Below are 26,127 nucleotides of genomic sequence, written 5' to 3'. Positions count from 1 at the left end.
CGTACCGCGGTTCCGGAATCATTCGTATGAATGTCTTTGTTGCACACGTGAACGTGAAGTTCATGTGGGATTTTGATGAGGAGCCGGATCCTCTTGTCGATGGCGTCGGCGGAAAGATTATCTTTTGTAGCGCGCATTGCGTCGTCGCGCCCTGTGTATTGGAACATCAGGCGGTCCCTCTGTTGGAGCGGCTGGATCCGCTTGGTGAACCAGGAAAGGGTTAAGTCCTTCCCCGTCAGCCCTTCTTCCGTCAGCTTACAGATCCGCCTGACGGCGCGTGTGAGCTGGGGCGATTCGGAAAGGTGGGGGCAGTGCGACCATGCCGGAATCTCGGTGGCGGGGCAGTTCTTGAAAGGCGGCAGCTTCTTTTCGCTCGCGGGGTCGGAGACGTCCTTCAAGTAGAAGAAACCCCCGGACCAGTACCTCGCGGATTCGTGGCGGTCGGTGGGGGGGTAGACGCGACCCGGGCGGAGGATGAAGGTGATGGATCCGCAAGTCGCCAACTCGGAAGTCTGGCGGATCTTCTCCTTCTTGACAGTAAAGAAATATTGGAACAGAGAGAGCTCGGGGGTTACCCGGAGATGGCCTTCGCAGAGGGTGACGTGGTTGCTGATGGCAAGCACGCTGTTTGGAGAAATGTTGTGGGGTTGGAGTCCATACGTCTTCAGAATCTCCAAGAAGAAGTCCGAAGGCGGAAATGAAAAACCGCGCTCCACCAGCGCTTTCGTCAGCACCATCTCATCATCCCTCGGAGCTGGAGCTAGTTCGTCTGGAACTGACCTCCAGCTTCCGGGTTGCAGGAAGCCCTCCGCCTCGAGGTTTTTCAGCTCCATCTCGGTGGTGGTGCAGGGCCACCATTTTCCCTTAGCTTCGGAGTCTCGCTTGCGAGCTTTCGACTTTTTGGCAACCTCTTCCGCCTGGTGCTCCGTTTGACCCGCCCCGGAGTCTTTCTCCGGGTGAGCAGAGGTCCCCTCAGCCTCCTTGCCGGAATCCTTTGAAGGATCCAGCCTGACTGGAACAAAGGGTGGAGGGGCGGAGGAGATTGGGGTCGCCATGATTGGGTCCGAGGTCGGAGGCGGAGTCGTTGAAGACATCTGAAGAAAAAGGGTTTGGCGGAAACTTTCTTTAGTCGGATCCAACATCATCTTCCCCAAGTTCACCCCTACCAACTACGGCGCGAAAGTGAAGCTCGAAGACTTACCGTAATGGCGATGCGGTGGTCGGAGTTGCCGGCGACGAGTTTTCCGCGCGGTGGCTCGCCGGAGTTAAGAACACGAAGAACACTGCGGTGGTGGGCTCGCTCCGGTGATGCTCCGGCGACTATTCCGGCGGGTTCCGGCACGGCGGAGGAAGAGCTCACGGGCGGCGCTCGGCAGAGAGGTGAGAAGGGGGGTGAATGAGGGGTAAAGGGTCGACGGCGGATATTTATAGACTGAGGGACGAGATTCGTGCTCCGCATCCTGTGGTCGGAACGCAAGCGTCACGCCGTTGGATGTGTGACACGTGTCCCAAACCCTAACAGTAAAAATGGCTAGAGATAAGTTACCGCACAAATCGCGCAAAAATGGCGCCAGAATTGGCGGAACCGTTTGAGTCTGTTAAGATTCCGGGTAAAAGCGTGAAGATAAGCAATTCTCATTCACAAGCAGGGGAGTAACCCGGAGACATGTTTGAAATTGTCGATGGATGAAGTCCCGCGGGATGGGGGATTTTCTGACTAAAGGTTAGGAAAGAAGAAAATGTGAAGTTGGAGTTCTTCAAGTTTCTCCGCGTTACCAACGATGCCGGAAATCTAAGGTACAAGCATGGCGGAAACTGCAGGCGAAACTCGGAGAACTCTGGGGGCTACTGTTGTGGGTATACTTCATGGGTGTACCATCGACAGTGCCTAGATCCGGTAAGCCCGGGTGGCCCACAGATGGTGATGAGGCATGTGGCCCATCGGGCGGCCCAGTTGCTGTTGATCATGAAGGAAGAAGTCCAGCCCAGGATCAGTAAGCCGGATCCGTACCGACATTAGGAGGAACCCGGATCCACGGAGGCCCATGAGGGACCCGGATCCAGTACTACGTATATGGAAGGCGGATCCGTGGCGTGCACGGCAAGATATTGTACCGTAGCTAGGCTATCTGTAATCCGGCTAGGACTCTCCATGTAAACCCTAGATCCGTGCGCCTTTATAAGCCAGATCCCGGGAGCCCTAGAGGCACAACCACAACTCATTGTAACAACGCGAAAGCGCCCAGTTAATTCCAGACAAGCAGCAGTAGGCCCTGTCATCGTGCAGGTGTTCCGAAGCTGGGTAACTCGCGTACCACCGTCCCGTGTGCACTCCGCCCTATGGCCCCTACTTCTTCTCCCCCTCGTGAGGATCCCTCCTCCGAGGTACCGTCGAATAGGCAACGACAGTGCCCTTGTCGGAAATATGTTGATTCATGTATACCTGCATACCCCTGATACAGGTTCTCTGCAAAATCTACAAGAAAGATCTACATCGTAAGACTGGGGGTGCTCCATTAGATGTAGATGAATGGAGTTATGTGAACGTGGACATTTCTTGTTCCCCCGTCTCCTGCCCCTTCTTTGTCCCATTATTTATCTAGAAAAACTCATGGTGTGTTGAATTCTGATGGTCAAGCTGTTAGTGACGTTGGCAAGGTTTGCTTGAGCCTTTTCCTAGAAAACACTAGAGAACATGCTGACAATTGTGTTGAACCTAACAGGACTTGTTGTGGTATATCTTGTGGCAGCGTACATCTGCAGCAACTAGATGGTTCACCAGTAATTTGTTTGACATCCACTCTCTTCGGCCCCATCCATTTCTTTGTGTCTACAACTCATTTTCTCATTTTATTCTTTTTTGGTTTGGATGCAGTCTGACTTGACTACTCACGACGACAGTGAAGCATTGTTTGATGGCAGCGAAACAATATTCGATGCACTAGAGGAAGTCACTCCCCGGTTGTCGGATACCGTCTGTTGTAACCAGTGCAGCTCGTGAAGTGCACGTTGCTGGAACCGGTGGAAGGCGGATCGTACCTGCAGCTGAATGATCTGGAATTCTGTCTCGCTGACACCTGAGGCATAATGAGCAACTAAAGAATTGGGAAGCACTTCATAATCTGGAGAAACAACTAGAGAATAAAGCAGGAAGAATTCAGAAGCTGGAGGAGCAACTAGAGTATAAGGGAGGAAGAATTCAGAAGCTGGAGGAGAAACTAGAGATCGAATGAGTCAAGAAGAATTCAAAAGCTGGAGAAGGCAAGAGGAAGAGGAAGGTGGTTTATTATATCAGTAGATTCATGGAAACTGGGGGCATCGACTAGGATAAACTTTAAACCAGATCAACATTGCTCCTGATCAGGATGATTTTCGAGGAGTTTCATGTCGTCAAGCTTATCCATGTGTTGATCAAATTCATTTTGGGATTTCCATTATCATATTTGGTTTAAAAATCTTGTGTTGGTCATCTTAGTGTTGGAATTTTGGATGACATTGCTAGATTGCATAACTAGGATAAACTTTAAACCAGATCAACATTGCTCATGATCAGGATGATTTTCGGGGAGTTTCATGTCGTCAAGCTGTCTGGCTGCTGCCATGAGGTTGTGTGCCGGTGTGTGGAAGGCTGTGGAGTTGTTCGGCTTACATGCTAATTGAAGTTTTCCATGGTGATTCAGTTCAGTTAGCCATGCAAGCAGCAATAACTCACCCATAGATGCTAGTTAAAGTTATACAGAGGAATTATGTTTAATTACCCATAATAGTAGAACTAACTTACCCATACATGATAAATAACGTTATCCATTGTAGTTTTTTTGAGGTAAAACAGTGGGGTAAACCCACTGCAATTTTTATTATATATTATAAGATAAAGTTACAAAGGTTACAAAAGAGAGTGAGTAACTCTAAAAAAAATACATAGTTATGAACTAGACTTGTCTTTGAAGCCATTCTTTGAATATATCTGCATGTTTTTTCTTCATTCTATGCACCAGCATTCTTAGCTCTTGAGAATAAAGGGCCTTCCAACTATTGAACGCAACATTTCGATCTTTGAATATCTTGTTGTTCGTGACAATCCAAATGCCCCATGCTGCCAGAATCAAAATTTCCATTGTAGTTCATTACAATTACCCGTGCATGTAGCACTAACTTATCCACACATCCAAAATAAGGACATATCATGTTACACAAGGATATCAGGTCTCATAAGATAAGTGTCGAATGACATAAGATAAGTGTCAAGTGACATAAGACTAATCAGGTTATATAAGACATATCAGGTCTCATAGGATAAGTGGTCTCCCAATGCAGCCACGACGACAGCCATCGGAGAAACTCAGCCACCAGAGATACATTTGTATGCATCTGTCTAGCCTTCGTAAACATACAATTCAACTAGTATGTTCAACTCCTGTTGTCCAGAAAGTACCAACAAATTGTGCCTTCTAGAGTTCCAAGACCAATATCATGCACGGGAACAAGTGTAGACTTCTCACTTTCCATGTCAAAGACCACTGACTCTTCGCCATCCTCCCCATCCTTGATCCAGCACACGGAGTCTTTTTCAGTCTTGGAACACCATGAACATCCATTGATGAGGCATGTTTATCCCCGATAAACAGTGAATGGCCCTGTAACTTGGTGACCACGTCAAAGTTGCTTGCGTGATCGCGATAGTGCCTCATAAACAATATATCACCATTTTTATAGGTTTGTGTGATACCCCAGGAAAGTCGCTCGTACTCCTCCACACTTGGTACAGTTTACCATCACAACACACCAGTTTCTTCTTGTTCTCAAACATTGCCCACATGCTTTTGAGAAATGGAAGGTTCTTTTCGGTCCTACACAACTGGCGGATAACAGGACATGTGGCTGTTGGCAGGTCGACCTTGTAGACAATTCCGAACTTAGTAGGGACGTAAAAGGTACTGTCTTTATCGTGCGCCGCGTCGGTGAGATCATCTTCTTTGGAAAGGCTGATATGTTGATCGTCCCAGCCATTGCCTTTGGGAAAGCTGAATTGATGATAGTTCCAGCTCTTGTCCGTGGTAAAATAGGCGAGCATGTCGAAGTCGTAGATGGCCACGGTGGTGATACGTTCCTTGGGCTCGAAGAACAATATGCTAACTCATGTGTTAATGTGCAGGAGGGATGACACATATTTCTCAGTGGTGGTCATGATGTTGTAGAGGATGAAACTGCTCATGTAATTGTCGGAGTTGTGACGTTCGACGGAGCAAATGGAGAAGACGAGTCATTCTTTGTTTAATCCGACCAAGCTTGTGCCGGGGAGCATGCCCCAATTTTCTCTGCGGTAGTGCAAGCGCCACCTTGTAGAAGCGTCGTCGAAGGTCTTAAGCTCGAAGTGGTGCTTCAAGGGGAGAGACGCAATGGTGGGGCAGCCACTACCACGGTCGGGGAGGACAAGTAGCAATGGGGACAGTGCTGGAAGTCCATGGTGCCATGACGTGCAGACGCTCCACGCTCTGGCATCGGACACGTGGTCAAGTTTTCACAGATGCTTGAGAGGGTCCACATGCATATCCTCCCAGCCCATGGACGGCTTCCATCTTTAACCTGAGAAGAGATGACATTTGGCTGGTCACGAAGGAAAATGTCAATCATTTTTGCTAATAAGATTGAAATCCAAGGATTGCATATTCATGGATGGAAAATAAATATCATTTTTTGGTAATAAGATTGAAATCCCAGGATTGCATATGCATGGATGGAAAATAAATAAGGAAAATGGAAATACAAATCTTCTACAACTGAAATCTTGGGGCCAAAGATACACTCTATCTGGGCTAATGTGTCGGGTGTACATACATATGCCCTGCAGCAGATTGAAATGGCGACATATGAACAACTGGAATCATGGACTGAAAGATAGGCTTTATCTGGGCTATTGCGTCACGTATACATACATATGGCCTGCAACAGATTGAAATGGCAACCTATGAATTGTACATATGAAATGTACGATTGTACTTCCTATATACATAACATACATCATATGAATTGTAGATATGAAATGTACGTGTGTACTTCCTATATACATAACGTACAATATATGAATTGTAGATATGAAATGTACGTTTGTACTTCCTATATACATAACGTACATCATATGAATTGTAGCAGGGCTCAGCTGTAAGATGAAATGTCTTACTTACATACGTATAACATATGGATTGTACATTTGTACTTCCTATATACAAAGGTACAACATATATTGTACATTTTTTTACTTCCTGCATTTCCTAAATATAACACAAGCAAGTCAATTTAACTTGCTAAATAATGTTATACTTAGGATCCTAGGAATGTATATAATTCCCTTCGAACACGAGGATTTCGAAGGAGGGGGTGACGGGAGAGAGAGAAATACGGTATCAGAAGTTGTCGTAGTTGAGTAGGAGAAGTATACGGTTATAGATGACATCGCAGAAATGGTTTTCCTCCATACTGGACATAAATTCCAGCAGATACTTGCCGTCCTCCATCTTACTTGCATTCCCTAGGCAAATAATAACTAAAATTTTCAGCCCAACTTATATGTTTGAACTGATGTCGGGGTCGAAAATAAACTACCTGAAAAGTGAAACTGTGATCATTGGTGGGCATAATAATATTATGGCTTTCTATGCTGATTCCTTCAACTGTCAGGCAGTTTCGTGCCTGTAGTCTACCTCGTGTGATCATAGCAAAAAATTCAAGCCTAGGGTTTTGTGCCTTCAGGGCATTGATTCCTCGCTCCCTCGTCCAAGCCAATACGACATATTAGGAACTCCGGGAGGCAGTTTCTCGCCAAAACCGTCTCCCACCGCTCCGTCGACACGGGTGGGCACTTAGAGCACAGCAGCCGCCGCGACCGGCATAAATCAGTCACCGACGCAGCTCCTTCTCCGATTTTCTTTGTATCCCTGCAAGCTGCACAGGTAAAATTTTCTCTGATTCGTCCCCCCGGTTCATTTCCGCTGAATCTTTATGGAAAATAGAAACGAAGCTTAGGCGTGGCGGCATGGTGTGTATGGTTAGTGTTAGATAGTTTAAGTGGATGCCCGATGGTTGATAGGCTTTTGAATTGTAGTAGTTTCACGGTCTGTATCGCTGTGAATACTTTTTAGAAGTAAGACGAGGGAAGCATCATCAGTGTAGCTGGGGTAGGCTTCAGCTAAGAAACTAGGACAAGGAAAGTTATATAAGTATCTGATATACAACATGCAACTCAAATGCCTTTTGGTGCCAGGAAGGATCAATCACGTGTGGTGTATAGACAAGCCAACATTTCCCCTTATGGCCATGCCATTGCATCCTCCTGGATTCCGGTGCCGACCAACTGATGTTGAGCTAACTTTCTAGTATCTAAAGAGGAAGGTGCTAGGGAAAAAAATGGATTGCAATGTTGTCACGGAGATCGATCTCTACAAATTTCACCCGTGGGATCTTCCAGGTACATTATCACTCCCTGAGCCTTGTCGGTTCGACATCCTCACAGATTTTACGACCTTGCATAATCCAGGGTTATGGGTTAACCGTGTGTGAAGACTGACCTATAAAATGTTCTTCTTCTATTTATGTATATATATATATATGCACAAGTGTTACATAGTGCGGGGTTATGGGATAACCGCGTGTGCGGTAGACTCGCTTATGAAATGTTCTAAATGTCTGCTTTTGTCTTGTTCAGGGAAGGCTTCGTTGCAGGGCGAGGATCTCAAGTGCTATTTCTTTTGTAAGCTTAATAGGAAGTTTCCTGCCAGGTCAACAAGGACTAAACGATCAAGATACAGTCCAAAATTCAGTCAAGGAATCCCACCTTCAACGCCATGGCCTCGAGGGAGGCGACCTCAAGTGGAGGAGTGGGTGCTGGTGCAGCGAATCAGATCGCCCCGCCACGCATGCGGAAGGACAAGGCGGTCATGGGGGACACGGCTGCTGAGAAGGAGGGGACGCTTGTCATCAACATGACTAGTGCCCGGGAAGCTGCACGTCCTCGCTTCCTCGCCGTTGGCCTCTTCCTCTCCACCCTGCTGGTGAGCTCTGATGTGCTGATGGAGCGTATGAAGAAGGTTTGGAGAGTTCGTGGACACACTGAAGCGAGCCAGATCGAGGCCGACGAAGGACGCATGTTCATCATCGAATTTTCTGAAGAAGGAGATCGGCGCCATGCTGTTTGCGGAGGACCGTGGCAGTACAAGATGGATGCCTTCCTCGTCGTCGCCATGGAGCCCGAAGTTGACCCCACGTCGGTGCCTTTCAACTACGTGCCGATGTGGGTTCAATTTCGCAACATCCCCCTCTACTTGCTTACCAAGGCCCTGGCGTGGGAACTTGGGTGGCAGATGGGTACAACGATCATGATCGACAACAACTCCCGCGGCAAGATCACCGACAAGTTCCCCAGGGAAAGAGTACAACTCCCCTTGTACGCAGCCCTGCGGAAGCACTTCATCTTGGAGGATGAAATCACGGGAGAGAAGGTGAAAGTTCAAATTTGCTATGAAATATTGCCTAATTTATGTCTCTTTTGTGGATACATTGGTCATATGGAAGCTAGGTGTGACCTCCCGGCTGCTGACCGTAAGGTCAAGTTCAGCATGGACATGCGCGTCCAGGCGGTGCACTTTGATGATCCTCGAGCCTGGTTCCTCCCTGATGCCATGGGGCAGGCACAGGCTCAACCGGCGCCCACAGCGCCGTGGCGAGCAACAAAGCCGAAGGCCACGATCGTCCATCAAGTCGTCGTCGAGCAGGTTGCTAAGGGCGTGGCGAAGCTCAACGTCAGCGACCACAACACCCCACCTACTGAAGTCCTCAGTGACAAGGGTGATGACCCTGTGTTGCTGGGGCCGGAGAAGATGGCAGAAGCCGAGGCGGACAAAGCTGGAGCTGGTGTGGAGGGCATTGTGAAGGACGTCGTACCATTCGCCGACAACACAGAGGCGGCGGACAAGGAGGAAGTGCATGGTCCTGGAGGAAACCCGACCAGCTCGGCACCTCCTTCTGATGCTTCTTCATTTGTGAAGGAGACCAAGCGCTGGAAGAGGAAGGAACATGGTGAAGCAGAGGTACAGAGCGACACCAACACTATACCTGTACCGCTGGAGCACCATGGAGACAAGGTGAAGGTCCAGGCGAGCAGAACTCGCCCCCGTGAAGATGCAGAAGAGGACAACAGGGAGCGAGGCGGGAAAAAAGGGCACTTCGAGGTCCCTCCACTGGAACTCTGTCTGGGCAAGGAGGGGCTGCGCAAGTTGAAGGAAGCAGAACTGAGTAGGCACACCAAAGAGGATACAGAGAAAGGCAACATGGCAGAGGAGGGAGGGAAGAAGAAGGAGGGAGGACAGAAAGAAAAGGCAGCGGCTGGTCCTGGGGCTACCGGCAAACTGTCGGGCGCTAAGGTGTGCGCCCGGCAGGAGCCATGAATTTCATCGCATGGAACTGTCGTGGCCTGGGACAACCACGAACAGTTCAGGAGCTCGTCCGCCTAGTGCGGATGTTCAGTCCCAAAATTGTGTTTCTTTCTGAAATTAGGCAAAATAAGAGAGTAGTCGAAGTTGTTTGCAGAAGACTAGGTTTTGAGCATTGTTTCCCTGTGTGTGTTAAGGGTAAAGGAGGAGGTTTAGTCCTGATGTGGAGTAAGAGTGTGTCGGTTGAGCTGATTAATTTTAGTGTGCACCATATTGATGTAAAAATCAGTGAACCAAATGGAATAAAATGGAGAGCAACTTTCGTGTATGGAGAGCCCAGAGTTCAGGATAGGAACCTTATGTGGGAGATGCTTAGAAGAATTAAGCCAAGCACCTCTGAACCTTGGTTCATGGTTGGCGACTTTAACGAGGTGTTGTGGCAAAAGGAACATCTCTCAGCTAAAAGAAGAAGTGAACACCAGATGCAACTTTTTAGAGATGTGCTCAACCACTGTGATATGGTGGACCTAGGATACAAAGGTCTGCCTTGGACATACAACAATAAGCAAAAAGGTGAGAATAATGTTAGAGTGAGGCTGGATAGGGCTGTTGCTCAACCTCGTTGGTCAAATTTATTCCCTGGAGCTAGTGTTGAGCATGTAGTTTCTTCAAGATCAGACCACTGCCCACTACTGGTTCGGCTGGGTAAAAAAGAAAATGTGAAATCAAATAGACTGAACAAGAGATATGAGATTATGTGGGAAAGAGAGGAGTCTTTGATGGAGGAAATTCAGCTTGCTTGGACAAAAATTCGCAGCAAACAAGACCTGGAGGGAGTTAAAGACGAGCTGAATGAAACTATGGCTACTCTACAGGATTGGAGCAATGAGAAATTCGGGTCTGTGGAGAAGGAACTAAAGGAGTTAAGGAGGAAACTTGAAAAACTGCAGCAAGCTTACAACCCTGATGATCTGAACGAAATAGATGAGGTTCAAAAAAGAATGGATGAACTTCTAATTAGAGAAGAAATTATGTGGTTGCAAAGGTCAAGAGTGACCTGGCTAAGAGAGGGTGATAAGAACACAAGCTTTTTCCACAGAAAAGCTTCTAACAGATCTAGAAAGAACAAAATAAAGAAACTCAAGCTAGACGACGATTCCTTTGCTGAAAACAATGAAGAGATGAAAGAAGTGGCGACTGACTTTTTTAAGAAATTGTATAAGAAAGACACAGAAGTTAGCCCAAATATCATTATTGATCTTGTACAGAGCTCGGTAACAGAGGAGATGAATAATGACCTATTGAGGGAGTACAATAATGATGAAATTGGTGATGCACTGTTCCAGATTGGACCGATGAAAGCCCTAGGCCCAGACGGTTTTCCAGCCAGATTCTTTCAGAGAAATTGGGGTTTAATAAAGGAAGATGTTATTAGAGTTGTGAAACACTTTTTCGAGACTGACAATATCCCTGAAGGCATCAATGATACTGTGATTGTTCTAATTCCAAAAACAAATGAGGCGGATGACATAATGGATTTCAGACCTATCTCTTTGTGCAATGTGATATATAAAGTGGTCTCAAAGTGCATAGTAAATCGTCTGAGACCTCTTCTTCAGTTTTTGATCTCAGAGACACAAAGTGCCTTCCTTCCAGGCCGCCTAATATCTAATAATGCACTATTTTCTTTTGAATGTTTCTATCATATCCAGAAAAACAAAAAGACGGAAGACAATTACTGTGCTTATAAGCTGGATCTAACTAAAGCCTACGACAGAGTAGATTGGGGCTATCTCAAAGGCATTTTGCTGAAATTTGGCTTCCACCAGAAATGGGTTAATCAAGTCATGGCTTGTGTCACTTCTGTGAGTTTCTCAGTGCGTGTGAATGGGGAGCTGACAGACAGTTTCAAACCAACTAGAGGGCTAAGAGAAGGAGACCCGCTTTCCCCCTATTTGTTCTTGTTTGTAGCTGAAGGCTTAACAAAAATCTTACAGAAAGCTGTCTATAACCAGGAACTCCAAGATCTAAAGTGTTGCAGAGGAGCACCCGGCATCTCTCATCTGCTTTTTGCAAACGATAGTCTATGATTCTTCAAAGCTACAGGTCAACAAGCAAACATTGTTAGGCAGGCTATAATGAGTTTTGAAAAAGGTAGCGGACAACTCATTAGCCCGTCTAAATGCTCTATCCTATTTAGCCCAGCATGTTCTGTAGCAAATCAAAATGAGATCAAGAGTATGTTGGCTGTTACCCAATGCTCCGTTGAGGAAAAATATCTCGGCCTACCAACACCTGAAGGAAGAATGAAAGCTCAACGCTTTCAACCCATCAAAGATAGATTCCGCAAGAGATTAAATGTATGGGACAAAAAATACATGTCTATGGGAGCCAAAGAAGAGCTTATAAAATCAGTCGCTCAGGCCCTAACCATCTATGTGATGGGAGTTTTCAAGCTACCGGCTGCTTTCCATGAGGATTATATGCAGATCATTAGACAGTTTTGGTGGGGAGAAGACAAAGATAAACGGAAAGTCCATTGGGCATCTTGGGATACCTTGACAAAACCCAAGCAACAAGGTGGGATGGGTTTTAGAGACTCCGTTTTATTCAATCAAGCTCTCTTAGCGCGTCAAGCTTGGAGGTTGCTCCAAAATCCCCAAAGTCTAGCAGCTAGACTGATGAAGGCCATATATTACCCAAGGGGGAACCTCATTGATACAGTTTTCAGATCAGAAGCTTCCCCGGTATGGCACGGAATAGAGCATGGTCTAGAGCTATTAAAACAAGGAATTGTTTGGAGGGTCGGTGATGGGAAGAATATTAGAATCTGGAGGGACAACTGGTTACCGAGAAAGTTTGCGTTGAAACCGCAACCGGGAAAATCAAAGGACATGCACAGAAGGGTGAATCAACTTGTCAATGAGGGTACTGGAATGTGGAATACTCAGCTCATCCACAAAATGTTCTACCCCCATGACGCTGAGGCTATCCTGCAGTTAGATGTCCCAGAGACATCGAGGAACGATTTCCTAGCTTGGCATTACGAAAGCAATGGGGTTTTCTCTGTTAAGAGTGCTTATAAGATGGCTTATAGTCTGAAGCACAACAACCAAAACAGACCGGGAACCAGCTCTTCCAGTGACAGTAACAGAACCTTATGGAAGCTGATTTGGAATGCGCCTGTTCCAAATAAAGTGAGAATTTTTGGGTGGCGAAATGCTTGTGACAACCTGGCAACAAAAAAGAATAAGTTTCGAAGAAATTTAGAAACTGACATCACCTGTTCTATCTGCGGTCGTGAAGCTGAAACCAGCTTCCACGCCACGGTAGCATGCACAAAATCTAGAGCTTTAAGAGAAGAGATGAGGAAAAAATGGGATCTCCCAGCTGAATCTTTATTCAAATGCTCCGGACCTGATTGGCTTCTAATCCTTCTAGCTGGTATCAGCAATGACAGAAGGGGGGTTGTGCTGATGACGCTATGGCGAAGCTGGCACATGAGAAATGATATTGTCCATGAGGAAGGTGAATGCAGCTTGGTGGGATCTGCTAATTATCTTAACCGGTATTTACAGGAGCTAAAACTGAATTGTAAGTCAAAAAAGCAACAAGAAAGGCAAGGAGCCCATAATCAGTATGGGCGCTCCTTCTTTTGCTAAAGGAATATCAGATGTGTGTCAGCCAAACCCTAAAAACAATATGGCATGGACTGCTCCAGCCAATGGTTGGATAAAAATCAATGTGGATGCTTCTGTTGATATGATGAATGGTACATGCTCAATTGCTTGTCTATGCAGGGACCATACAGGGAAGGTCCTGTGGGCAGGCAATGGTGCTCAACTGAAGTGTCAAGACGTGACTGAAGCTGAAGCAATGGCATGCCTTTTTAGACTCCAGGCTGTAGGTGTTCACGAAGTGAGTAATGTTTCTATAATCCTGGAATCTGATAGCTCGTTGGTAGTTGAAGCAATCAAGCGAAGAAACCAGGGTCGATCTCGTATCTGGAAGTTGTATGAGGAGATTAATATGATCCAGGCCAGGATAGTTGTTTTCGGTTTGAAGTTGTGAAAATAGGAAGAGAGGGTAACAAAGCAGCTCATATGCTTGCTGATGTAGCTAGATTTTCTAGTCAAGGCCGCTACTGGATGGGGCATGTCCCTCCAGCTGTGGCAGAGATTGTGGAGAATGAAGCTGTAAAACTTGTTAGCCAAAATATATGAAAGCTCTCTTTTCCCGCAAAAAAAAAGGACTAAACGCGCAACTGAATCTGGGCACAGGAAAATTACTGGAAGGGCCAAGCGGGTGATGTCTAATTCTCAGGTTGTAGGGATGAAGAATTTTCTTACTAGCAAGCCTTCAGACTATATTAAGCTTAAAAAGCCTTCATACCATTTTAAATCTGACTGGGTCATGTATGAATATAGACTGGTGCAAAGTGACAATTTACCTGTTTCTGAAATGGTACGATTCTTTGGCGTGATTGTAGTAGATTTTGTATCTATTCTTTGGAATGGGTTATTTCTCAACTGACATGTTCGTGCTTCCTATAAACTCACAAGGCTTTTTAATTTCAGGAATGTAATTAATGTAACCGATAAAATGGAGATTAATTGCGTATTGGTCGATTAATCGATTTTATCGGTTCGCCATTTATCGGCTTATTTTTTGTAAATCCTAATTTTTTACACTAAATTTTCTATAATTTGCTATACAAAAATAATATTGGAACATCGAACAGAAGTATTACCTTGATTCCTTGCATATGAATCAATAATAGTGAAAATTTTGAGCTAATGCATAGTTCTTCAAAACCATAGGATGATAATATCGACTGCAATACCACATTTCATCGAAATTTCAATGACAATCAACCAAAATATATATCGTTCATGAGAGTGAAAATCGGGCAAAATATCGGCTCTCAGGCAGAAAATCGGCTGAAATATCGGTGGCAGGATAAATTAGCCGATATGCCAAAATCTTATCGGTTACCACCCGATTCACGATAAATCGGTATCTCGGCCGATTGTTTGAGCAGTGTTGTTAATTGGTGCCCTTGTCGGAAATATGTTGATTCATGTATACCTGCATACCCCTGATACAGGTTCTCTGCAAAATCTTCAAGAAAGATCTACATCTTAAGACTTGGGATGCTCCATTGGATGAAGATGAATGGAGGTATGTGAACGTGGACATTTCCTGTTCCCCCGTCTCCTGCCCCTTCTTTGTCTATTATTTATCTAGAACAACTCATGGTGTGTTGAATTTTGATGGTCAAGCTGTTAGTGATGTTGGCAAGGTTTGCTTGAGCCTTTTCACAGAAAACACTGGAGAACATGCTGACAATTGTGTTGAACCTAACAGGTATATCTTGTCGTGGTATATCTTGTGGCAGCGTACATCTGCAGCAGCTAGATGGTTCGCCAGTAATTTGTTTGACATCCACTCTTCGGCCCCATCCATTTTTTTGTGTCTGCAACTCATTTTCTCATTTTTATTCTTTTTTGGTTTGGATGCAGTCTGACTTGACTACTCACGACGAAAGTGAAGCATTGTTTGATGGCAGCGAAACAATATTCGACGCACTGGAGGAAGTTACTCCCCGGCTGTCGGATAGCGTCTGTTGTGACCAGTGCAGCTCGTGCAGTGCACGTCTGCTGGAACCAGTGGAAGGCGGACAGTACCTGCAGCTGAATGATCTGGAATTCCGTCACGCTGACACCTGAGGCATAATGAGAAACTAAAGAATTTGGCAACACTTCACAATCTAGAGAATAAAGCAGGAAGAATTCAGAAGTTGGAGGAGCAACTAGAGAATAAGGGAGGAAAAATCAGAAGCTGGAGGAGCAACTAGAGAATGCGGCAAGAAGAATTCAGAAGCTGGAGAAGGCAAGAGGAAGAGGAAGGTGGTTTATTATATCAGTAGATTCATGGACTAGGGGCAGCAACTATGATAAACTTTAAACCAGATCAACACTCCTGATCAGGATGATTTTCGACGAGTTTCATGTCGTCAAGCTTATCCATGTGTTGATCAAATTCATGTTGGGATTTCCATTATCATATTTGGTTTAAAAATCTTGCGTTGGTCATGTTAGTGTTGGAATTTTGGATGAGATTGCTAGATTGCATAACTAGGATAAACTTTAAACCAGATCAACATTGCTCATGATCGGGATGATTTTCGGGGAGTTTGATGTCGTCAAGCTGTCTGGCTGCTGCCATGAGGTTGTGTGTCGGTGTGCGGAAGGCTGTGGAGTTGGTCGGCTTACATGCTAATTGAAGATATCCATGGCGATTCAGTTCAGTTAGCCATGCAAGCAGCAGTAACTCACCCATAGATGTAAGTTAAAGTTATACAGAGGAATTTAGTTTAATTACCCATGATAGTAGAACTAACTTGCCCATACATGGTAAATAAGGTTATCCATTGTAGCTCACTGGGGTTGTAGGGGTGTTGCGAGTTGTGTAATCTCTCTCCCTCAGTGGCTCCTCCTAGCCCTTATATAATAGGCTAGGTCTCAAAGTCCACCTTGAAGTTAATTATATTGTGTATGTCGGTTTACCCGCTATGGGCCTAGCTTTCATATTTACATACTAACTAGGCTTCGACTTCATGTAGCTTTCTTCAAGGGACTTCGCATATTCCGTCCTGAATTTCGTACCAGTGATGGTAATGATGAGTACCCGATATGGCATACCCATGTCACCCGCCAACTGATGACCCACAAGTATAGGGGATCGCAACAGTCTTCGAGGGAAGTAAAACCCAATTTATTGATTCGACACAAGGGGAGACAAAGAACACTTGGAAGCCTTAACAACGGAGTTGTCAATTCAGTTGCACCTGGAAACAGACTTGCTCGCAAGGGTTTATCAGTAGTAACAGGTTTATAGCAGTAGCAGTAGTGAAATAACAGCAGCAGAGTAACAGAGACAGCAGTAGTGATTTTAGTAAACAGCAGGATTAAAATACTGTAGGCACGGGGACGGATAACGGGCGTTGCATGGATGAGAGAAACTCATGTAACAATCATAGCAGGGCATTTGCAGATAATAATAAAACGGTGTCCAAGTACAAAGCAATCAATAGGCATGTGTTCCATATATAGTCGTGCGTGCTCGCAATGAGAAACTTGCACAACATCTTTTGTCCTACCAGCCGGTGGCAGCCGGGCCTCAAGGGAAACTACTGGATATTAAGGTACTCCTTTTAATAGAGTACCGGAGCAAAGCATTAACACTCCGTGAACACATGTGATCCTCACATCGCTACCATCCCCTCCGGTTGTCCCAATTCTTGTCACTTCGGGGCCATTGGTTCCGGACAGCGACATGTGTATAGAACTTATAGGTAAGACCATAAACAATGAATATCATGATGAAACAATAACATGTTCAGATCTGAGATCATGGCACTCGGGCCCTAGTGACAAGCATTAAGCATAACAAGTTGCAACAATATCATCAAAGTACCAACTACGGACACTAGGCACTATGCCCTAACAATCTTATGCTATTACATGACCAATCTCATCCAATCCCTACCATCCCCTTCGGCCTACAGCGGGGGAATTACTCACACATGGATGGGGGAAACATGGCTGGTTGATGTAGAGGCGTTGGCGGTGATGGCGGCGATGATCTCCTCCAATTCCCCGTCCCGGCGGAGTGCCAGAACGGAGACTTCTGGCTCCCGCGACGGAGTTTCGCGATGTGGCGGCGTTCTGGAGGGTTTCTGGCGACTTCTACTTCTCTCTGTGCGTTTTTAGGTCGAGGCCGATAAATAGTCCGAAGGAGGGCGTCGAAGGCCGGCCGAGGGGGCCACACCACAGGGCCGCGCGGGCCCCCCCTGGGCCGCACCGCCCTATGGTGTGGGGCCCTCGGGCCTCCACTTCAATTGCCCTTCTGGCTCCGTTAGTTTCCTGGGAAAATAGGGCCTTCTGCATAAATTCCGAGGTTTTTCCCGAAAGTTGGATTTCTGCACAAAAACGAGACACCAGAGCAGTTCTGCTGAAAACAGCGTTAGTCCGTGTTAGTTGTATCCAAAATGCACAAATTAGAGGCAAAACAATAGCAAAAGTGTTCGGGAAAGTAGATATGTTTTGGACGTATCAACTCCCCCCAAGCTTAGCTTATTGCTTGTCCTCAAGCAATTCAGTTAACAACTGAGCGATAAAAGAACTTTCACGAACACATTTGCTCATATGATGTATATATTCTCATGCTATGGCTAATACTCAAGCAATTCATAATGAGATACATGTAAATAAGATCATCTAACAGCTATGTCAATCATGGAGAGGTACCAACAATTAATAATAAGCATCATGAATCATGTATATAAGCAGGATTGCAATGTTCATAAGAGAGTATGATAAAGTGGTATCTCGCTTGCCTGTATTTGGTTGGCAAAACATAAATGCCCGGGCACCTCTGGAGTTCATAGAAAGACTAGAAGTAGTGATTGTCAAAAGATAAATGCATCAAAGTTATACCACAATCAATCATATTTTGAGACAAGCATATTATACTAAGAATGACAGTTGTGCTCTCAAGATAGTGCTCAAAGAAATAATGGAGACACAACATAAAAGTAAAAGATTGACCCTTCGCAGAGGGAAGCAGGGATTAACATGCGCTAGAGCTTTTCATTTTTATAAAGACAGGAGTAAAATTATTTTGAGAGGTGTTTGTTGTTGTCAACGAATGGTAATGGGTACACTAACTACCTCGCCAACCGGACTTTCAAGAGCGGCTCCCATGAATTATTGCATATTTATTTGGCACTCCTTCCAACCTTTCTTTCACAAACCATGGCTAACCGAATCCTCGGGTGCCTGCCAACAATCTCATACCATGAAGGAGTGCCTTTTTATTTTAATTTTATTATGATGATGACACTCCCCCCAACCTTTGCTTACACAAGCCATGGCTAACCGAATCCTTCGGGTGCCGTCCAACAATCACAAACCATGGAGGAGTGTCTATTTAAGTTAATTAATTCGGGACTGGGAATCCCATTGCCAGCTCTTTTTGCAAAATTATTGGATAAGCGGATGTGCCACTAGTCCATATGAGAGTCCGTCAAAAGTAAATGACAAGGTTGAAAGCTAAACACCACATACTTCCTCATGAGCTATGAAGCATAAACACAAATTGAGAAGCATTTTGAAGGTTTTAAAGGTAGCGCACGAGAATTTACTTGGAATGGTTTGAAATGCCATGCATAGGTATTTATGGTGGACACTTTTGGAACAACTTGGTTTTCAGGTGTTTGGAAGCACGAGCAGCGTTCCCGCTCAGTACAAGTGAAGGCTAGCAATAGACTAGGGAGCGACAAATCAAGAGAGCAAAGAATCGTCATAATCATGCTTGCGGCAAAATAAATTAACGGAGGCATAAAAGTGATACAAGAACTCTGAAGCAATATAAATCATCGAGGCTTAATTGACTTTTTGTTCAGTCATATGCATGCGTGAGCATGTGCCAAGTCGGTATAAATGAATTATTCAGAGGAGGATACCACAATGCCATACTTACTTATGAATAAAACAATGCAAACAAACATACATGTCATGCTACTCATATTAATAAATTGGAGCTAAACATGAGAGATCATGAACTACTAGACTTTCCCAAATAACATATACCTCACATGAACCAACTAAGCATGCTCACATGGATGAGTATATGTACAAAAATGAAAACAAATAGAGTTCATACCAGCCTCTCACCACAATCAGATTGTCGTAGATCGTCATTATTGCCTTTTCACTTGTGCAGCTTGGATAATATGAAATGAAAACCACGCTCCAGCCACCGAAGACCATTGAACTCATAAAGAACTTTACAAACCAGAGAAGAACAGCAAATATTTTTGGTGTTTTCAAATTGCAAATAAGAACAAGAGGAAACAAACAAACAAAGCAAAATCTTTTTGGGTTTTCTTATAGCAAACTAGCAATAGCAAATAAAGTGAAACAAATGCAAGAAACTAAAGCAAACAAATGGTGAAGAGAAATAACAGAAATATTTTTGGTCTTTTTGTGTTTTGGGAAGGAAACAAAGCGAAATCAAGAAATAGCAAACTGAAAGAAACACAGAAAAGCGAGATGGCAGAAATCTGCCAAAACCTGACAGCAGTACAGAAATCGATTTTAACAAAAATCTTACGTTGCTCAGATCGAAAAGTGTTCAACTAATGAAAGTTAGATAACAACCTGGGGAACCTGCACAAAAATTGGCAGCTCGAAATGACGCTCTGGCTATTTTTGAGAATTTTTACGGTAACGTTCCAGAATCTGTTTTCAGGCAGCACTTCCCCAAATATCATCTTCCTCTCATTTAGAAAACCACTCAAACGAACAAAACAAGTATGTGCAAGTATCCAGCAACCATAATATGCAAAGAATGAGTGATGCCGGTATACCTCCCCCCAAGCTTAGGCTTTTGGCCTAAGTGGAGTTCAACCCCAACGAGGGTCGTTGTTCCTCGCCGGTGGGTAGTCCATGGAGTAGTCATAGTAAAGCTCCTGCGCAGAAGAAAAGCGTGGAGGCTCCGCATATCCACCATGTTGATGCGAGGAACTTGCTGCATCGGATGATGAGTCGAGGTGCTCCTCGACCTCTATGTCGTCTCTTGCATGATGGCCTCCTCTCTCTATGTGTGCATCCAGTGCACCTTCTGTAACCGACCAATCTCCCCTGGAATCAAGGTTAGACAGAACAGGCGCAGGCAATCTTACTAATTTCTCAATTTTCTTAGTTATTCTCCAAACTTTCTTATAAAATATCATCCTATAATACAGGTTACCCAAGCTGGAGGAATCTGAAACAAATTCATGTTTAATCATAGAGGCTATGTCAAGTTTTTCTATGGGGAACGGAATATCAAAATGATGAGGTTCTACATTATGAAAAGCTAGTAAACGAGAGGCGATGAGACCTCCACAAATTCCACCTTTCTCACGGTTAGTAGCAAGTCTATAAGCTATTAATGCCCCCAAATTATAAGACCTACTATTTTGCAGTGCTGCAGCTAGAAAAGCCAAATCCGGGATAGAAAGTTTACCACCAATCCTTTTAGCGAGAACGCACTTGGTAATAAAATAAGCAAAGTAGCGGATAGCCGGGAGTTGAATACTAGTGATTTTACCACTTTCACCTGAGAAACTCCTTCCATCGCAAATCAACTTGTAGAGATCCGAGAGTTCTTGCGGCGATCCCTTTATCTTCTCACATGATCCCCATTGCGGTACTCTAATTGCTGCACAGAAAGCACTAAATGGCAAGTTGACAGCTTTATTGTAAATTTTATACTGGACCGTAGGGTTAGATCGCGACCAATTGAACTTGAAGTCCTGCACAAAAGACATAGTTAATTTCACATATTGTCTTGGCTCTCCTTCAACAAAGTCACTCAGCCCTGCACGAGAAATTAGAGTTTGAACATCTTCAAATATCCCCGCGCTTCTCATGAAATCCGCGCACGGGTAGTAAGAGGGGTAAACTCCCTCTTCACGATTGACTATCATAACTTGTTGGACTTCCAATTCTTGCTGGTTCAAGTGATATCTATCCCACTCCATTTTCTGAAATTTCAACAACCAATATAGAAATTTGATTTGGTGACATATAATTGAGGGAAACTACCATAGGAACTTGCTAGAGTACTAATCATACATCAAAACTAGTTTCTACCACTTAGAACAAGCATGCAAGCTCACTAAACATGTTACCTACAGCAGCAAAATATTCAAGATGTACTCAACCAAACGAAATTCTACTTGGATGGGTGGAGGAGTCACATACCGAAGAGCAAATGTGCCAAATTTCAGACAGAAATCTGGGCTGAGCAAAGAGATCGAAAAATCCGGAGCTCTGGAGCAAAAACGCGAGTGAGAGGAACTTGGTACGAGTTTTTTCGGGAGAGAGACTGTTCTGGGCGAAAGAGATGACAAAGTGGGGCAAAGGGGGACCCACACCACATGGTGGCGCGGCCACCTCCTTGGCAGCCGCCGGCTTTGTGGTGCAGCGCCCTCAGTGCCCCACAGGTCATCCTCTGGTGTTCCCAGGTGCCTCGTCGAAAAATAGGACCAACGGTATAATTTTTGTGAATTTTTGAAAACTTTGAAAAACGCACATTTCTGGGTATTTAGTTTATTATTACTGGCCAGGAAATTTTTTGAAATCTTCAAATAACTAAAGAACTTTGCAAATTAAAAGTGCTACAGCAACTAGAGCAAGTGGAGGAAGAAAGAGATGTTGTTTACCCTCTCTATGCATACAAAAAGTATTTGTTAACAAGGTTGATCAAGTCTTGCCACCAAATAAATTTTACATAGCATAAGAAGAAATAAACCTCAAATCAATCATGTTACCTTGAATTGTATTGATATGGATCCAATCACGAGAGTTTGATATTCTTCCTTAGGCTCATATATAGGACAATCAATAGTTCCCACTTTGATAGTTCTCACATTAGAAATAGTATTGACTCCACATACTTTATCAATCTTCTTGGGGAAATAAACGGTATGCTCCCTATCATCAACATTGAAAGTAACCTTTCCTTTATTGCAATCAATAACAGCCCCTGCGGTGTTAAGAAAAGGTCTCCCAAGAATAATAGACATATTATCATCTTCAGGCATTTCCAACACAACAAAATCAGTTAATATTAAGCAGTTAGTAGTAACTTGAACAGGAACATTCTCACATATACCAACAGGAATAGCGAGATTTATCAGCCATTTGCAAAGATATATCAGTAGGTATCAACTTATCTAAGTAAAGTCTCTTATAAAGAGAAAAAGGCATAACACTAACACCGGCTCCCAAGTCACATAGAGCAGTTTTAACATAATTATTCTTAATAGAACAAGGACTAGTAGGTATACCGGGTCGCCCAACTTCTTTGGAATTTTGCCATTGAAAGAGTAATTAGCAAGCATAGTGGAAATTTCCTCATTGGAGATTTTCCTTTTGTTAGTAACAATATCTTTCATATACTTTGAATAAGGTGGCAATTTAATAGCATCGATCAAAGGGATTTGCAAGAATAAAGGTTTCATCCAATCGCAAAATTTATTATAGTGTTCTTCTTCCTTTGATTTTAATTTCTTAGCAGGAAAAGGCATTTGCTTTTGCACCCAAGGTTCTCTTTCATTACCATGTTTCTCAGCAATAAAATCTTCTTTAGTGTACTTTTTATTTTTAGCATGCTTTTCAGGTTCTTCTTCAACCTCTTCTTTATCAGGAGTATCATTCTTATCATTATCATTATCATTATCATGTTCATTACCACTTTCGGTTTCAGCATCATAAATAGAAATACTATTAGGATCATTAACAGGTTCGTAGGATTCTACAACATTTTTATGTTTCTTCTTCTTTTTCTTCCTAGAATGAGCACTAGGTTCAATGCGTTGAGAATCTTGTTCAACTCTTTTGGGATGCCCTTCGGGATATAGAGGATCCTGGTAGAGACAACACCTCTAGTTGTTACTTCATAAGCATGTTTCTCTTTAGAATTATTCCCTAACAAGTCATTTTGCACTTTAGTGAGTTGATCAATTTGAGTTTGAATCATTTGAAAATGTTTAACAAGCATCTTAACATCATTGGAGGTTCTCTCCACAATATCATGCAATTCACTAATAGCTTGAGAATTTTCCATTAAATGATTCTCTACTCTCATATTAAAATTTTCTTGCTTAACAATATAATTATCAAACTCATCTAAGCATTGTGCAGAGGTTTCGAATACGGAATATCTTCCCTAGTAAAGCGTTGAAGGGAGTTTACCTCAATCATGGATGAAGGGGGAATTATCTCACATATATCTTCAATAGGAGGTAGATTCTTCACATCTTCAGATTTAATACCTTTCTCCTTGAGAGACTTCTTGGCTTCCCTCATATCTTCATCATTCAATTTAATTAAACCCCGCTTCTTCAATATTGGAGTTGGAGTCGGTTCAGGCGTAGTCCAATCATCATGATTCCGGCTTATTTTAGCCAATAATTCTTCGGCGTCGTCTGGAGTTCTTTTCTGAAAACACAACCAGCACAACTATCCAGGTATGCCCTAGACTCAATGGTTAGTCCACTATAAAATATATCAAGTAAATCATGCTTTTCCAAATCATGCTCAGGTCGAGCTCTAATAAGAGAGCAGAATCTCGACCAAGCCTCGAGCAATTTCTCTTCATCCCCACGATTAAAATTATATATTCTCTGCAAAGCAATATGTTGAGCACTAGCAGGAAAGTATTTGCGGAAGAAAACATCAAGCAATTCTTTCGGACTTTTAATAGAATTAGGTGGCAAATTATTATACCAAGTTTTAGCGTCATCCTTTAATGAGAATGGAAATATTTTAGCAACAAAGTAAGTACGCATCTTAACATCATCGAGAAAACAAGCTACTAAGAGTAGATAGCTCACCATGTGTTCAACAAGCACTTTCTTTTTCAAGTACCACAAAAGGGTGTTTTCTCAACAATAGCTATATGAGATAGATCAAGAGAAAAATCATAATCTTTATCCCTAATGTTTATAGGAGATGTGGCAAACTTAGGATCAGAGACGGTTTATATCTAACGACATGTTCTCGCAAGCAACTTTTTAATTTTTCTTGCATCAGTAGTAGCATTGCATTTTTCAATAAAATCATCATTAAGCTCCACATAATCTTCCTCAGGATCATCACTAAAATAACCAAGTTCAGGTGAACTAACAGTGTAGTAGCATTAGGAGTTTCGGTATTTTCAATTTGTCTAGACCTAGCAATTGTAGCATCTAGAAAAGATCCCAATGAACCACTATCATCAAGCACAGCAGAAACATTATCAATATTATGAGAGTGTTCAGATTCAGCAGATGTACCCGCATGCGAAGCATGTGGCGGTGAAACAAGTTTATCAATCACGAGATGGTGAATCAAGAGCAAGCAGAGGTATTCGTAATTGTACCTTTTCTTGTAGTGGATGGTAATATGGCGATCTTAGTATTGCGAGGTTTACCCATGATGGAGAATTTGCAGCGAACAATATTAATCCAAGTGAACTTCCAAATAAAGCTATGCTCCCGGCAACGGCGCCTTAAAATAGTCTTGATGACCCACAAGTATAGGGGATCGCAATGGGTCTTCGAGGGAAGTAAAACCCAATTTATTGATTCGACACAAGGGGAGACAAAGAACACTTGGAAGCCTTAACAACGGAGTTGTCAATTCAGTTGCACTGGAAACAGACTTGCTCGCAAGGGTTTATCAAGAGTAACGAGGTTTATAGCAGTAGCAGTAGTGAAATAACGAGAGTAATGAACAGACAGCAGTAGTGATTTTAGTAAACAGCAGGATTAAAATACTGTAGGCACGGGGACGGATAACGGGCGTTGCATGGATGAGAGAAACTCATGTAACAATCATAGCAGGGCATTTGCAGATAATAATAAAACGGTGTCCAAGTACAAAGCAATCAATAGGCATGTGTTCCATATATAGTCGTGCGTGCTCGCAATGAGAAACTTGCACAACATCTTTTGTCCTACCAGCCGGTGGCAGCCGGGCCTCAAGGGAAACTACTGGATATTAAGGTACTCCTTTTAATAGAGTACCGGAGCAAAGCATTAACACTCCGTGAACACATGTGATCCTCACATCGCTACCATCCCCTCCGGTTGTCCCAATTCTTGTCACTTCGGGGCCATTGGTTCCGGACAGCGACATGTGTATACAACTTATAGGTAAGACCATAAACAATGAATATCATGATGAAACAATAACATGTTCAGATCTGAGATCATGGCACTCGAGCCCTAGTGACAAGCATTAAGCATAACAAGTTGCAACAATATCATCAAAGTACCAACTACGGACACTAGGCACTATGCCCTAACAATCTTATGCTATTACATGACCAATCTCATCCAATCCCTACCATCCCCTTCGGCCTACAGCGGGGGAATTACTCACACATGGATGGGGGAAACATGGCTGGTTGATGTAGAGGCGTTGGCGGTGATGGCGGCGATGATCTCCTCCAATTCCCCGTCCCGGCGGAGTGCCAGAACGGAGACTTCTGGCTCCCGCGACGGAGTTTCGCGATGTGGCGGCGTTCTGGAGGGTTTCTGGCGACTTCTACTTCTCTCTGTGCGTTTTTAGGTCGAGGCCGATAAATAGTCTGAAGGAGGGCGTCGGAGGCCGGCCGAGGGGGCCACACCACAGGGCCGCGCGGGCCCCCCCTGGGCCGCGCCGCCCTATTATGTGGGGCCCTCGGGCCTCCACTTCAATTGCCCTTCTGGCTCCGTTAGTTTCCTGGGAAAATAGGGCCTTCTGCATAAATTCCGAGGTTTTTCCCGAAAGTTGGATTTCTGCACAAAAACGAGACACCAGAGCAGTTCTGCTGAAAACAGCGTTAGTCCGTGTTAGTTGTATCCAAAATGCACAAATTAGAGGCAAAACAATAGCAAAAGTGTTCGGGAAAGTAGATACGTTTTGGACGTATCACCAACTCTAAATTTAAGTGTCATAAAAGAAACAAATGGTGTAAACATGTGAGCACCCCTCCCATCAGTACAAACATGTGCCCAAACAATTACAAACGAGACACAACTTTGCACGGTCTAGACGTAAGTTGGCCATTGTCGAGGAGATGCTCCCAATATGGCATGGGTCGTGATTGACACCTTGAA

The sequence above is a fragment of the Lolium perenne genome, chromosome 2 (assembly GCF_019359855.2).
Source record: "Lolium perenne isolate Kyuss_39 chromosome 2, Kyuss_2.0, whole genome shotgun sequence".
NCBI lineage: Eukaryota > Viridiplantae > Streptophyta > Magnoliopsida > Poales > Poaceae > Lolium > Lolium perenne.
This window is presented reverse-complemented; position numbering follows the sequence as displayed.